This window comes from Emydura macquarii, unplaced genomic scaffold (genome assembly GCF_026122565.2).
Source record: "Emydura macquarii macquarii isolate MOO-44397 ecotype Brisbane River unplaced genomic scaffold, CSIRO-AGI_Emac_v2 contig_2795, whole genome shotgun sequence".
In the NCBI taxonomy this organism is placed as follows: domain Eukaryota; kingdom Metazoa; phylum Chordata; order Testudines; family Chelidae; genus Emydura; species Emydura macquarii.
The window spans coordinates 3569976-3582685 of record NW_027132932.1 but is presented as its reverse complement, the minus strand read 5'-3'; positions in this window follow the sequence as shown (position 1 = coordinate 3582685).

Here is a 12710-nt window from a genome sequence, read left to right as displayed (position 1 = left end):
TTCCACAACACATTTTGCCTGTCTAAGGGCTAGTCTACACTGAAAACTTACAGCGGCACAGCTGTATCAGTACAGCTGTGCCACTGTAAGAGTGCTTGTGTAGCCATGTTATGTCGATGGGAGAGAGCTCTCCCACTGACATAATAAAACCACCTAAATGAGCAGCGGTAGCTATGTCAACGGGAGACACTGTCCTGCCAAGATATCACTGTACACACAAGCACTTATGCCAGCAAAACTTTTGTCGCTCAGGGGGGTGTTTATTCAAACCCCTGAGCGAGAAAAGTTTTGCCGGCATACGTGCTAGTGTAGACAAGGTCTAAATTTCCCTCACTTTTTGGGTGAGGGATGGAAAAGAAGCGATAGAGTACGTGTGAAAGAGGTATCCACAGAGGAGAAGCGGACTTGAGGCACCCAGACTACAATTTCTGTCAGTCACCTCTCCAAATAAAATGTTTCAGTCTTAGCAAAAAAAAATTTTAAAAAGTAGCTAAAAACCAATAACTTTCTGGTTTGGGGATATTCTGTTTTTCTGGCAAAAAATAATAAAAAAAAAATCCACCAAAAACAGCCACTTTCCCCCCAAAAGTTCATTTACTCAAAAAAAGAGCACAGTTTCTGTTGAAAAACAGTTTCACCTTGCTTCCTTAGGGCACCTTTTAAATCCCTGCTCTAATTAACTTTTTTAAAGCACTACAGTTCATTTTTAAAGTAATTACTAACAACAGCCATTAAAAAAAAAAAAAAAGGAATAGTGTTATGTGGGATGTAAATATTATGACATAACAGTGTCCTAAGTAGTGTAGATAGCTGACACCCCAGGAAAGGATGTTCCACTGCTACACCTTAATCTAATTTTCTTCTAGCCTTTCTAAATCATTTTGTCAAAGTTACAGTAGGTCACTCCTTCCCCAAGTAATCAGCACCAGATTCTAAAGATATACCCAATATTACGAAAATAATATCAGACTTTTTAGAAAGCTTTCAAATGTAAGCTCCATTAGCTACCAACTCAGAAATGTTATGTTTTCTCTCTTGTTATAAGAACCCAGTTGCCAGAAAATTGGTTAATTATAAAATTATCTGGCAAGATGTATACATATATATCTTGCTAGATGCTAAATTTCACAGTGTTCTTAGATGTAACTAACACTGACTGCCATGGTTCACCCAAAAGTGACTCTACAGAATTAATGTTTTGATATTATAAAACATTTTTGTTGTTCTTTAATAAAAATAATTGTTAGAAGGAAAACATATACCCCAAGTATCTCTGCCCAAAGAGTTCACATTGAGTAAAATTCACCCTTTGCAGAAAGCCAGTATAAAGTCTATGCAGAGAGCCAGCACAAGGCCCATGCACTCTGTCCCACTTAGGGTATATCTACACTGTGCAGTGAAGTCGATTTAATTTCAGTCGACTTTCACCCGCTGAACTTATGAAGTCGGATGTGCGTGATCACACCACGCGCATTGCGTCGGGGGGTTGCATTCCCACCAGCTGCGCGTGCATCGATAATGAGAGCAGTGCACCGTAGGTAGCTATGCCACAGTGCAACTACACGCTGTGCCTTTTTGGAAGGTTGTCATCCTCCCATGATGCAACGTGTTCCCTCTCCCCGCCTCTTGTCCAAAACAGAGAGACGAACATTTTTCGTGCCATTTTTCCAAACCCATCTCTGCCGCATGCACGCCATTGCTGGAAAGGCATGGAGCCCGCTCAACTGTGCACTATCATTGTGAGCATCACAAACACCTCACAACTTATCCTGCAGTATTTTCAAGGCCGAGACAGGAGCCGCGGCGTGGAAAATTGCGATGTTACTGAAGCCTCGCTATACAAGTCATAGAACAAAACAATTCCTGTTTGCTGCTGGCTGTCAATTAACATCTTCAGTCCATGGAGCGCCGATTCTGGTCCCAGGAAACAAGCACAGACTGGTAGGATTGCATCGTTATGAAGGTGTGGGATGATGATCAGTGACTGCAGAACTTTCATATGCGAAAGGCCACTTTCATTGAACTTTGTGCAGACCTGTCCCCAGCCCTGAAGCGCATGAATACTTGCTTGAGATCTGCTCTGACAGTGGGGAAGAGAGTGGCCATCGCTCTGTGGAAGCTAGCAATCCCAGACTGCTACTGGTCACTTGGGAATTAATTCGGAGTCCACTGTGGGAGCTGCTGTGATGCAAGTGTGCTGGGCCATTAATAGACTTCTGCTAAGAAGGGTAGTAACTTTGGGAAATGTGCAGGACACAGTGGACGGGTTTGCCACAATGGGGTTCCCTGTCTTAGCATTGGACTGCCTTGCCACAGAGTACATAAACCGAAAGTGATACTTCTCAATGGTGTTGCAGGCCCTTGTGGATCACAGGGACGTTTCACCAACATCAATGTGGGGTGGTCTGGAAAGGTGCATGATGCATGAATTTTTAGGAACTTAGGTCTGTTAAAAAAGATGCAGGCGGGCACTTTCTTCCCTGACCAAAAATAAATATTGGCAATATTGAAATGCCAATAGTGATCTTGGGGGATCCTGCCTTACACCTTACTACCCCCGCTAATGCAGCCCTACACTGGGCACCTGGACAGCGAGAAGGAGCACTTCAATAATAGACTCAGCAAGTGCAGAATGGTGTTGGAACGTGCATTTGGCCTCTTAAAGGCAAGATGGTGCAGTTTTCTCACTAGGTTAGAGCTCAGTGAACGCAACATTCCCACTGTTATCTCTGCTTTCTGTGTGCTCCATAATGTGTGTGAAAAAAAGGGGGAAAATTTCCCGCAGGGTTGGGTCATGGAGGCTGATAGGCTGGCCGCCAATTTTGAGCAGCCAGATTCCAGTGCTAGGCTGAGAGTCAACTCTGGAGCGTTGCGCCTCAGGGAAGCATTGAAAACCCATTTTTGCAGTGAACCACAGTAATGTACATCTCTGTCAGTACTGTGCCTTCCCTTCCCATCCCCCCACCCACACACCATCAGTCCCCTACCCTTCTTTCCCTGCCGCCAAACCCCCAGCACCCCAAGACTGAAGAATAATGTTTTTTAAAGCAGTACAGTTGTATTGGTGACCTGTTATAGTGTGGGGAAAGGAAGATAATTTAACATTCTCATCAGGCTGCTTGGCCATGCAGAGCAAAGTGCAACTGTGCAAATGGCAAAGCACACACATTCCCAGTTCTTAAAGCGGCCGTTGCCTCCTTCTGCTCCCCTCCACCAACGTGGAGTGGAGCACGTACTGCACCCTGCTCAACCTACTCCTAGAGCACTTAGAGGTCGGCGCTGGTACGAAACAGCTTGTTGTTTGAGCATATTGGAGGGGCTGCAGATGGAATCTGTCCTGATGCTGCTCTTTCTGGAGCTCTACCAGATGCCTCAGCCTGTCAGACTGATCCCTCATAATACTCAACATCTTCTGTTGTGTTGCGTGCTCCTGCTCCTGTGCTGATTTTCAGTTTTCCATGTCCATGTTCAGTTTCTCTGACAATGACATCCTCCAGGCTAAAAGCTCTGTGTCAGCAACCACGGAGGCATTCATTAGTTCATTTAAAATGTCATCCCAAATTGGTTTTTTTGCCTTCTAATCTGGGAAAGGAACTCTGCAGGAGTAGAAGCTGGGGTGAAGGCTGAGCTGTCCAGTGTAAGGCAAGCAAAGCACAAAGTTGCCATTGTTTGCAGAAATGTTGCATTGTTAAAAGAATTGAACTGTTAGCATTGTTGAATTGTTAGCATTGTTAAAAGAAATGTTTTAATGTTAAAAGAACTCCCTTTCATATTCACAAGGCAAAGCCAGACCCACATACCAATCAGTACCTATTGCACGTATCGGCGTGGCGTTCCAGCCATGGTAAGTAAGGGGCCCTTGCATCCATTATAGGGAAGTCTCTGTAGCACTAAATTCCCCAATGCACACTTAATCAAGGAGAAAGATTATTAGGCGCCCCTTTACCATCCAAAAGACCGGTTTGGGAGGAGGTGGTGAGAAGGGATTGGAAGACGGTGTGGGTGAAGTGTCGCTGGAGAAAACATAGGGACACCCATTCCCAGACCCCTAACACTCATGCCAACAATATTATGGCTAGGAATTGTCTGTGTTGAGGCCCAGGAGACCGTTCACGGCAGGGGAATAACACGCAATGAATATACTGGTTGGGTACTATAAACTTGCACCATCTTCCCTAGGTGACCATGTGTGATATCAGTCTCCTGAGGGTAACACAGGTGGAAAGAGAAGATTTGCTATAAGCATTGGGGTACAGGCCTGGCCCTTATGTTGCTACGTTGTGTTCCACAATGATGCCTGATCATTTAATAGCAGAGTTGTGGGGAAAAGTCTCCTACCGTGGCAGAAGAAATAAGGCTGCCTCCTCCAGAAACCTTCTTCAAAGGATTGCAGAGTACCTATATGAAATTTTCCTGGAGATATCAACCAAGGATTCTTGCAGCATCCCTGTGCACATAAATAGTCTGTTCTGGAGGTAACCCTCTACTGCAGTGGACCAACACCCAGGAAGCCCATCCCCACAAAAACACAAACTCCTTTTTTCCCCACAGATAAGAAGCAGGACTGGGGACATAACCCCAGAAATGTGATTTGTTATACACACTCACCGGATGTGCCTTCCCTGGCATCTTGGTCAGTAACGCTGTCTTGTGTCTGGCTGGGCTGCTCTGGGGTAACAAACAGTTCCTGGCTCTCAGGGAGAATGGATACCCCACTCTCCTGCCCCCTTTTCTCCTCCTCTTCCTCATCCACAGAGTCCTCCTCTTTCATCCTGGACTGGGATTCTTTGGAGGTATCAATGCTGCATGGTGGCACAGTGGTGGAGTCACCGCCGAGAATCGCATGCAGCTCCTCATAAAAGCAGCATGTCTTTGGTGACAAGCCAGAACGACTGTTCGCCTCCCTAGTTTTCTGATATGCCTGCCTCAGCTCTTTGATTTTAACACGGCACTGCTGCGTGTCCCTGTCGTCGCCCTTCTCCACCATACCATGAGATATCTTCTCGTAGATATCTAAATTTCTTCTGCTGGTTCAGAGCTGAGCAGAACAGACTCTTTGCCCCACAGGCTGATGAGATCCAAGATCGCAGGTCGACTCCATGCTGTAGTGCATTTGGGGCATGCAGTCACCATCAGCAGTTCAGCTACAAAGCTCTCTCCATGCTGACCAAACAAGAAATGGAAATTCAAAATTTCCCGGGGCTTCAGGGGAGGGGCTGTTTCCTGTACACATGGCTTTGGTGCAGCAGACTGTGACTGTCCAGAGCGGTCACAACAGAGCATTATGGGATACCTCCCGGAGGCCAATGACGTTGATTTACGTTGCGCTCTGCCTACACTGACGCTCATTCAACCCATAGAATTCAACTTCAGCACTACGCCTCTTGTGGAGGTGGTTTTATTAAGTCAAATTTTACCATGATTTAGGTTGGTGGAACTGATATAACAGTGGAGACACATACTTTATGTGGTTGACATAAGCTGCATTATGTCGACCTACATTTTCAGTGTAGACCAGGCCTTAATCTCTATTTTGAGGCTTGCATGGGAATTAAGTGGTGCATATGCCTTTTGCTGGCATTTTTGCTGCCTTTTTGCTGGCCTTTTGCTGAGTAAATTTCATTCTCTAGGTGCCAGATCCTCACCTGGTATTAATTAACAAATCTCCATTGACTTTAATTCAGCTATACTAATTCACACCATCTGAGGATCTGGCTCTTAGTGTTTAATAGCACAATTTAAGTGGCTGGTCTTGTATTCTTTGCTCAGCCAAAATGTTCACTCTCTAGGGCACATGAAAAATGCAAGCCTGAGTTCTATGTAAAACTGGACAAAACACAAAAAAAATCGCAAATGATCAGTGGAGGGAAAATATATAACTAGTATGGTGATGTTTCATTAGAAGTGATCAAAGCAGTAAAATGATGTTATACATGGCATATTTAGTCAATTGAATACTGTTAAGTAATAATTTAGGTGAAGTGGAAGAATACTCATTAGTATTTCATGAAAAAAACTCAAAGTATTCTACTTAAACTTGTTTTTTATTCATGATCTTAATTAAACTTCTTGGAAATAGGCTGTATTTATGATTTTTGGAAACTAAATGAAACACAGCAGGGATCCCAGTTTATTGCCTACAAAACTATTACTCTTTTAAATGTTCTGACAGGCACAAAAATGTCTTATAAAAGCTATTTCTCTCCCTCACCACCTTTCAAACCTTCTGTTCCCATTTTAACAACCAATTTAGAAGACTTGCAATTACCTCAACAACACATTTTTAGAAGGCCAATTTTCTGACTGATTTTCCTTCAATTTATTTTCAAGAAAATAGTTACTGTGTGACTTACAGTTACAATTGGCAGACAAGTTTTCATCCTATATATTTGTACTGTTTACTTTACAGCTTACAAGTTGATGAATAATGTTAGTAAGACTGTCATCAACTATTGCGATAAGATTTTTAAGGAAAGAAATATTTTAGAAAAGAAAATTGACAAAGAGTGGCTGTGTTGTAATTTAGTGAAATGTTTGTGCATATGAGCACTAGTTATGAAGCCATCCTTTGGTCTGGTTCACAGAACATGAATGCTTAAGTGTTTTCACTACTTAAATGCTACAACAATTAGAGCTTAGAAAGCTGATTTTGAATATTGTGGAAAGAGGAGCAAAGAAGCTTTAGGCACCACGACACAGGAATGCAAAAGAGGCACCTCAGGCATGGAAATGGCATTTTGCCTTGCACACAAATCTCTGTAAAGATTGCAAAACAGCTGGTTTCCCACTGGCAAGACTGTGAACTCCTTACTCAGTAAAACCAATGGGTCTATTTGAGTCAGTAATTGCTCATCAGTATGAGGAAAGCGTTCATAGTTTGGCTCCATATTAGTATTCTAAACGGTTTGTGGCATGAGCAGAGGGTGATTGTGATCATGGGCATATCTCCTTGGCTCCTCACCCTGGAATGTAATCTCAGGTGTGCAGCAGCCATGTTGTTCGAATACTTACTCCAGAACACTTGCAGGAGCAAGTGAAGATATACACCTGCAGTGGCCGCTAATGAACAGGATGGGGATGATGAATGCCAGTTGTTCAGGAGTTTGTCTTACACAAGCATGTTCTCATATTTATCACTGAAACTGAAAATTCATGAAATATTTGAAAAACAACATTTAATTTTACTGTGCTTCTTTTTAATTCCACCTTTAATATCAATCCCTGGAAAAATCTTGGAGCAGGTCCTCAAGGAATCCATTTAAAGGCACTCAGAAGAGAGGAAGGTGATCAGGAACAGTCAACATGGATTCACCAAGGGCAAGTCATGCCTGACCAACTTGATTGCCTTCTATGAAGAGGTGATTGGCTCTGTGGATGTGGGAAAAGCAGTGGACATGATATACCTTGACTTCAGCAAAGCTTTTGATACCGTCTCCCACAGTATTCTTATCAGCAAGTTAAAAAAGTATGGGTTGGATGAGTGGACAATAAAATGGACAGAGAGCTGGCTAGATCATCAGGCTCAATAGGTAGTGATCAATGGCTCGATGTCTAGCTGGCAGCCAGTAACAAGCGGACTGCCCCAGGGGTTGGTCCTGGGGCCGGTTTTGTTCAACATCTTCATTAATGATCTGGAGGATGGGGTAGATTGCACCCTCAGCAAGTTTGCAGATGACACTAAGCTAGGGGGAGTGGTAGATACCCTGGAAGGTAGGGATAGGATACAGAAGGACCTAAACAAATTAGAGGATTGGGCCAAAAGAAATCTGATGAGGTTCAACAAGGACAAGTGCAGAGTCCTGCACTTAGGATGGAAGAATCCCATGCACCGCTACAGACTGGGGACCGACGAGCTAGGCAGCAGTTCTGCAGAAAAGGACCTGGGGGTTATAGCGGAAAGAAGCTGGATATGAGTCAGCAGTGTGCCCTGGTTGCCAAGAAGGCTAATAGCATATTGGGCTGCATTAGTAGGAGCATTGCCAACAGATCGCGGGAAGTGATTATTCCCCTCTATTCGGCATTGATGAGGCCGCATTTGGAGTATTGTGTCCAGTTTTGGGCCCCCCTCTACAACAAGGATGTGGACAAGTTGGAGAAAGTCCAGCGGAGGGCAACAAAAATGATTACGGGGCTTGAGCACAAAACTTATGAGGAGAGGCTGAGGGAACTAGGCTTGTTTAGTCTGCAGAAGAGAAGAATGAGAGGGGATTTGATAGCAGCCTTTCACTACCTAAAAGGGGGTTCTAGGGAGGATGGAGCTAGGCTGTTCTCAATGGTAGTAGATGACAGAACAAGGAGCAATGGTCTCAAGTTGCAATGAGGGAGGTCTAGGTTGGATATTAGGAAAAAGATTTTCACTAGGAGGGTGGTGAAATACTGGAATGGGTTATTTAGGGAGGTGGTGGAATCTCCATCTTTAGAGGTTTTTAAGCTGCGGCTTGACAAAGCCCTGGCTGGGATGATTTAGCTGAGGTTAGTCCTGCTTTGAGCAGGGGGTTGGACTAGATGACCTCCTGAGGTGCCTTCCAACTCTAATCTTCTATGATTCGATGATTCGATGATCAAATGTGAGGACTGCACATTATTATTTCATGTCACATTCACTGATGTGAGAATAAAAATGAGATGATAAAAGGAATAACATTAAGTATGCATGGGTCCATGTAAAAGATTTCCCTACATTTCATTCACATACTTCCTACAACAGCGCTAGAAAAAAATGAAAGCTGATAAGAGCAATTAAAATGTATATTCCATTAAAATAGATTCTCATGTTTTCTTTAAATAATTTCAGTCCAAGAGTGCTGTGCCAAAGAACGTTCATTGTTATACACTAGTAATTTAACACTGAGAATATAGTCTGAGGATTCAATATAATGTATTAGATCCATTTATCCATTTTAATTTAAAATTGCAGTTGTACCAAAAGCAGCGGATATGAAGGAAGCATACAACTGGCAGAATTGTCCCCTCCCCAAAACACACAGATAAGAAGAGAGCCTGTATCTATGAAAAATATCCAAACCAAAGCACAGGATTAAAGGCTAGAACCTTGCTAATTCACACTTTACTAACCTGCACACTGTGTAATTCACACAGACACAAAACTCATGTTGTTTTCCCACATCTCAACAAAAAATTATAAGCGTTCTGTAGTATCATATCATTACTAAGGTTTTGTTGCTTTTACAAAATATATGCATAACATTCATTAGCATGAAAGATTACCATAAATAATGAAAACTAAACTACAATTGTGAAAAAAAAATTCTACATATATTAAGAGTCATTACCCTTGCTTTTAACTCTGTCCATTTACTCAAAAATTTGCAAAATTCAGTACTTTGCAATAGGTCTTCTGGTCATTCATATTAATTAGAGAGGCTCTCCTGTTCAGGGGTATCTGGGATGATAGGGATAAGTATTCCATAACTCAAGTGACATTAGAAAGTTTGGTGTTTTCATGTAAAACTCTCTTTGAGCTACAAAAACCCAATTACATCTGCACTTGCATGAGTGCAATTCCAACTGATGTCACTTGGAGCTGCACTCAAGTAACTGAGGGCAGATTGGGTCCAGAAGTGTTCTTGTTAACATAGATCCATGACAGGACACAGGCAAACTGAAAATATCAAATAAAATAAATACTGTAGTCATCATTAAAAAGTCAACATTGCTACATATAATGGGAAATAACCACAATATCTGATACCACAGTGTGGCAACTGTTGATTTTTAAATTACAATCATAGTAAGCCTGAATGGGAAGAATTGGTACTACTGCCCTGATAAAGAGCTGGTGTGAAACCACAGAAAAATCTCTTTTCTGTGGGATGGATGAACAGTCCCACACATGGGCAGAAGAAGGGATTCAAAAATCAATGTTGTAATCCCAAAGCACATAAAAACAAAGTTCTTGGCCTATGTGGATGGCCTCCAACTCATCCCTGAATCACTGAAACCAACTTTCTTTCACCATGGGACCTAAAGGGGCCTACCATAGTCAGACAAATGTTCTATTGGATTTAGGAGTCCCTTGGAACCATAGTACTCCAGGGATGATGAGACCAAGAAGGTTGAAAGTAACCAAAGTAGAGTAAAAAATGTCACTGTCCTGAATATTATCAGCCAATATCTAGTATTCTCCTGTTGCCAAGAGGATTAAGGAAAGCCAAAATTATTTCCTGGCCTTGGACAGGGTGAATGGTGGGAGGGGATTTATTAGGACACAGCTTCTGTTTAAGTCTCTACAGGAATATGAGGCCAGGGCCAGAGGCACATAATGCTGATTTGCAGGTAGGATACTTTCAGCCCTTTTTAACTTTTATTTTATCCATGTTGGTCTGGGAAAGAAACAAAAGAGTTCTGTCACAGAAATCATGGAAAGAGTGAACTACTGAACTGCACTTCTTCAGATCAGAGGCAGATTAAATATTAGCTGAGAAAGGGAGAGTTATAGATGAATGGTGCCAAAAACTGCTGCATCCTGTTTCGTTACCCTCTCTTGTCAATCTTGTAAAGAGTTCTGACTGGCAGAACCTGAGGGTACAGAAATAAGCAGTGGCAATTTGGCATCTTAATCAGCTTGATTGTACAAAATGCTTCTTGGCAAGTGTTAGCTACTGGGTCTCTCAGACTAAACATTTGTCTGCTGCAGACTTCCCCCATATTACAAAGTAATAAATAATTGAGAAGCTGCCTTATATGGTAGGGTGTCAATTTGTGAGAAAGATAAGTGAGAAAACTACAAGGGAAACTGAAGTAACTTGTTGGCACAAGCACTGCTAACAAGAGGACACCTGTGCCACAAGCAGTAACCCCAATGACATATTAACTCATGATATGCCACTCTAGTTTGATATAAAAATAATACTTATTCTTTTGTTTACATGTATTTAAAATACCCTTGGTATATTGGAACTTTCCACCAAATGCCAATGGATAAGCACCCTCCTATTCCCTCCCAAGTGAATGGGTAAAAGGGGAGACAAACTCCATAACCTTCTTGCAGCATTTACTCCCCCATTTTTTCTGTTGGGGGAACATGGATCCGCTAGGATCACTGGGAGGTCTGGTTCCAGTCTGGCTCTGGGTCACCCCCGGTCCCACTCCCTAACAGTGCAGCTCCAATTCTGACAAGTCTCAGGCAGTTGGTCGTTGCTCCTGGGAACTGGAATCACCCTGAAAGGAAGATTCCCCAGTATAGAAGGCATGGAAAGATAACACAGCTAGCCCAGGGGCCCTATTCTTTTTGTGTGTGTCATTCTGTGGGATTGATGGGGACAGCCCAGCCTGGCCACACCCCCACCATAAATAGACTGCTATAGAAAAGAATTCTATGGATCTCTGGGTCACTAGGCCCTAAATTTGGTTTTGCTCTGAAAAGTGACCCTCTAAAACTGGCATTGTGCAGTTCTACATTTTATTGTCCGTCAGCAAGCTCCAGGTCAAATTTTCTCAGTTAACAAGTAAAAAAGATGCTTTTTCTAACAGTCAACCTTGCAAACTGTACCTGGGATCTAAAACTCAAGCAGTATTCATTTTCTGGCTTCCACATCCTCTACAGTAGTAAAAGTTCTGCACCTTGAATTTAGTTAACAATTCTACTGATGATATGGAAGGCAGAATAGATTCAAGCTCTTGTAGCTGCATGTCTAACAAGGAGAAAATGGTAAAACTATAGATTTGTCAGTAAAGAAGCAGATACAGAGTTCAGATCTGTTGATTAAGAAAAATAGGTGAGTCACCTGTAACAAGTTTTTTCAGATAAATGCTTGTACAAATCCACTTGGGTATACATGCGTTCTCCACACATTGCCAGGATTCTTCAGTAAGCTTTGGCCGTTGGGGCTGCATATATGCTTCCTCCTATGTATTATCAAATATTTGTGCCACCATTTGTTTGGATCTGAGAGTGTATAAAGAGGTGTGTCACTGTCCTGTTCCTCAGTTCCTTCCACTACCTGAAAGTTCATTGCCTAGACTGGGGGTGGAGGACAGGGAGAGGTCATGGGCTCTGCACATGAAATCAACTAAAAACCTTGAGTATTGCCTGCACATATCCCTATTTCTTTCTTTGTTTCATCCACGTTACATCTTGTCTTAAGCTAAAGGCCAGCTTTTTAAAAGTATTAAGGCCCCTAGAGAGGCATATGGATACCTAGTAGGATTTTCAACTGCACTTAGAGCCAGGTTCTCTTGAAATCAGTGGAAGTTAGGCTCCTAGGGCCAGATTTCTAGGCATCTAGCCACCATTGATTTCAATAGGACTTAGGCAACTAGGCGCTATTCAAAATCTCACTTGGTGCCTACTGCATCTTAGGTACCTAAATACCTTTAAAAAGTCTGGCCCTCAGATCTTAAACTCTTTGGGGCAGGGACTGTCTTTTACTATGCCTGTACAGTGCCTAATATAATGGGGCTATTGGTGTAACTGTACAAATAAATACAAATAATAAATATTATGCCAAGGGCACCATTTGAAGCTTTTTACCTTACTGGATCATTCCACCCTTCAAGTTTTGAAGGGAAGTGCTTGTGGCATCATCAGAGTAGAAACAGAGTAAAACACAACCAGTGGTTCAACTTTACACTCTACCCTAAACTATACCACAGTAAATATAGACAAGAAAATAAACACAGTAAGATGCGTGATTGAGAGGAAGCAGGAAGAAGCAGCTAGGCAGCTGGGGAGGTTCTGATCAGATACT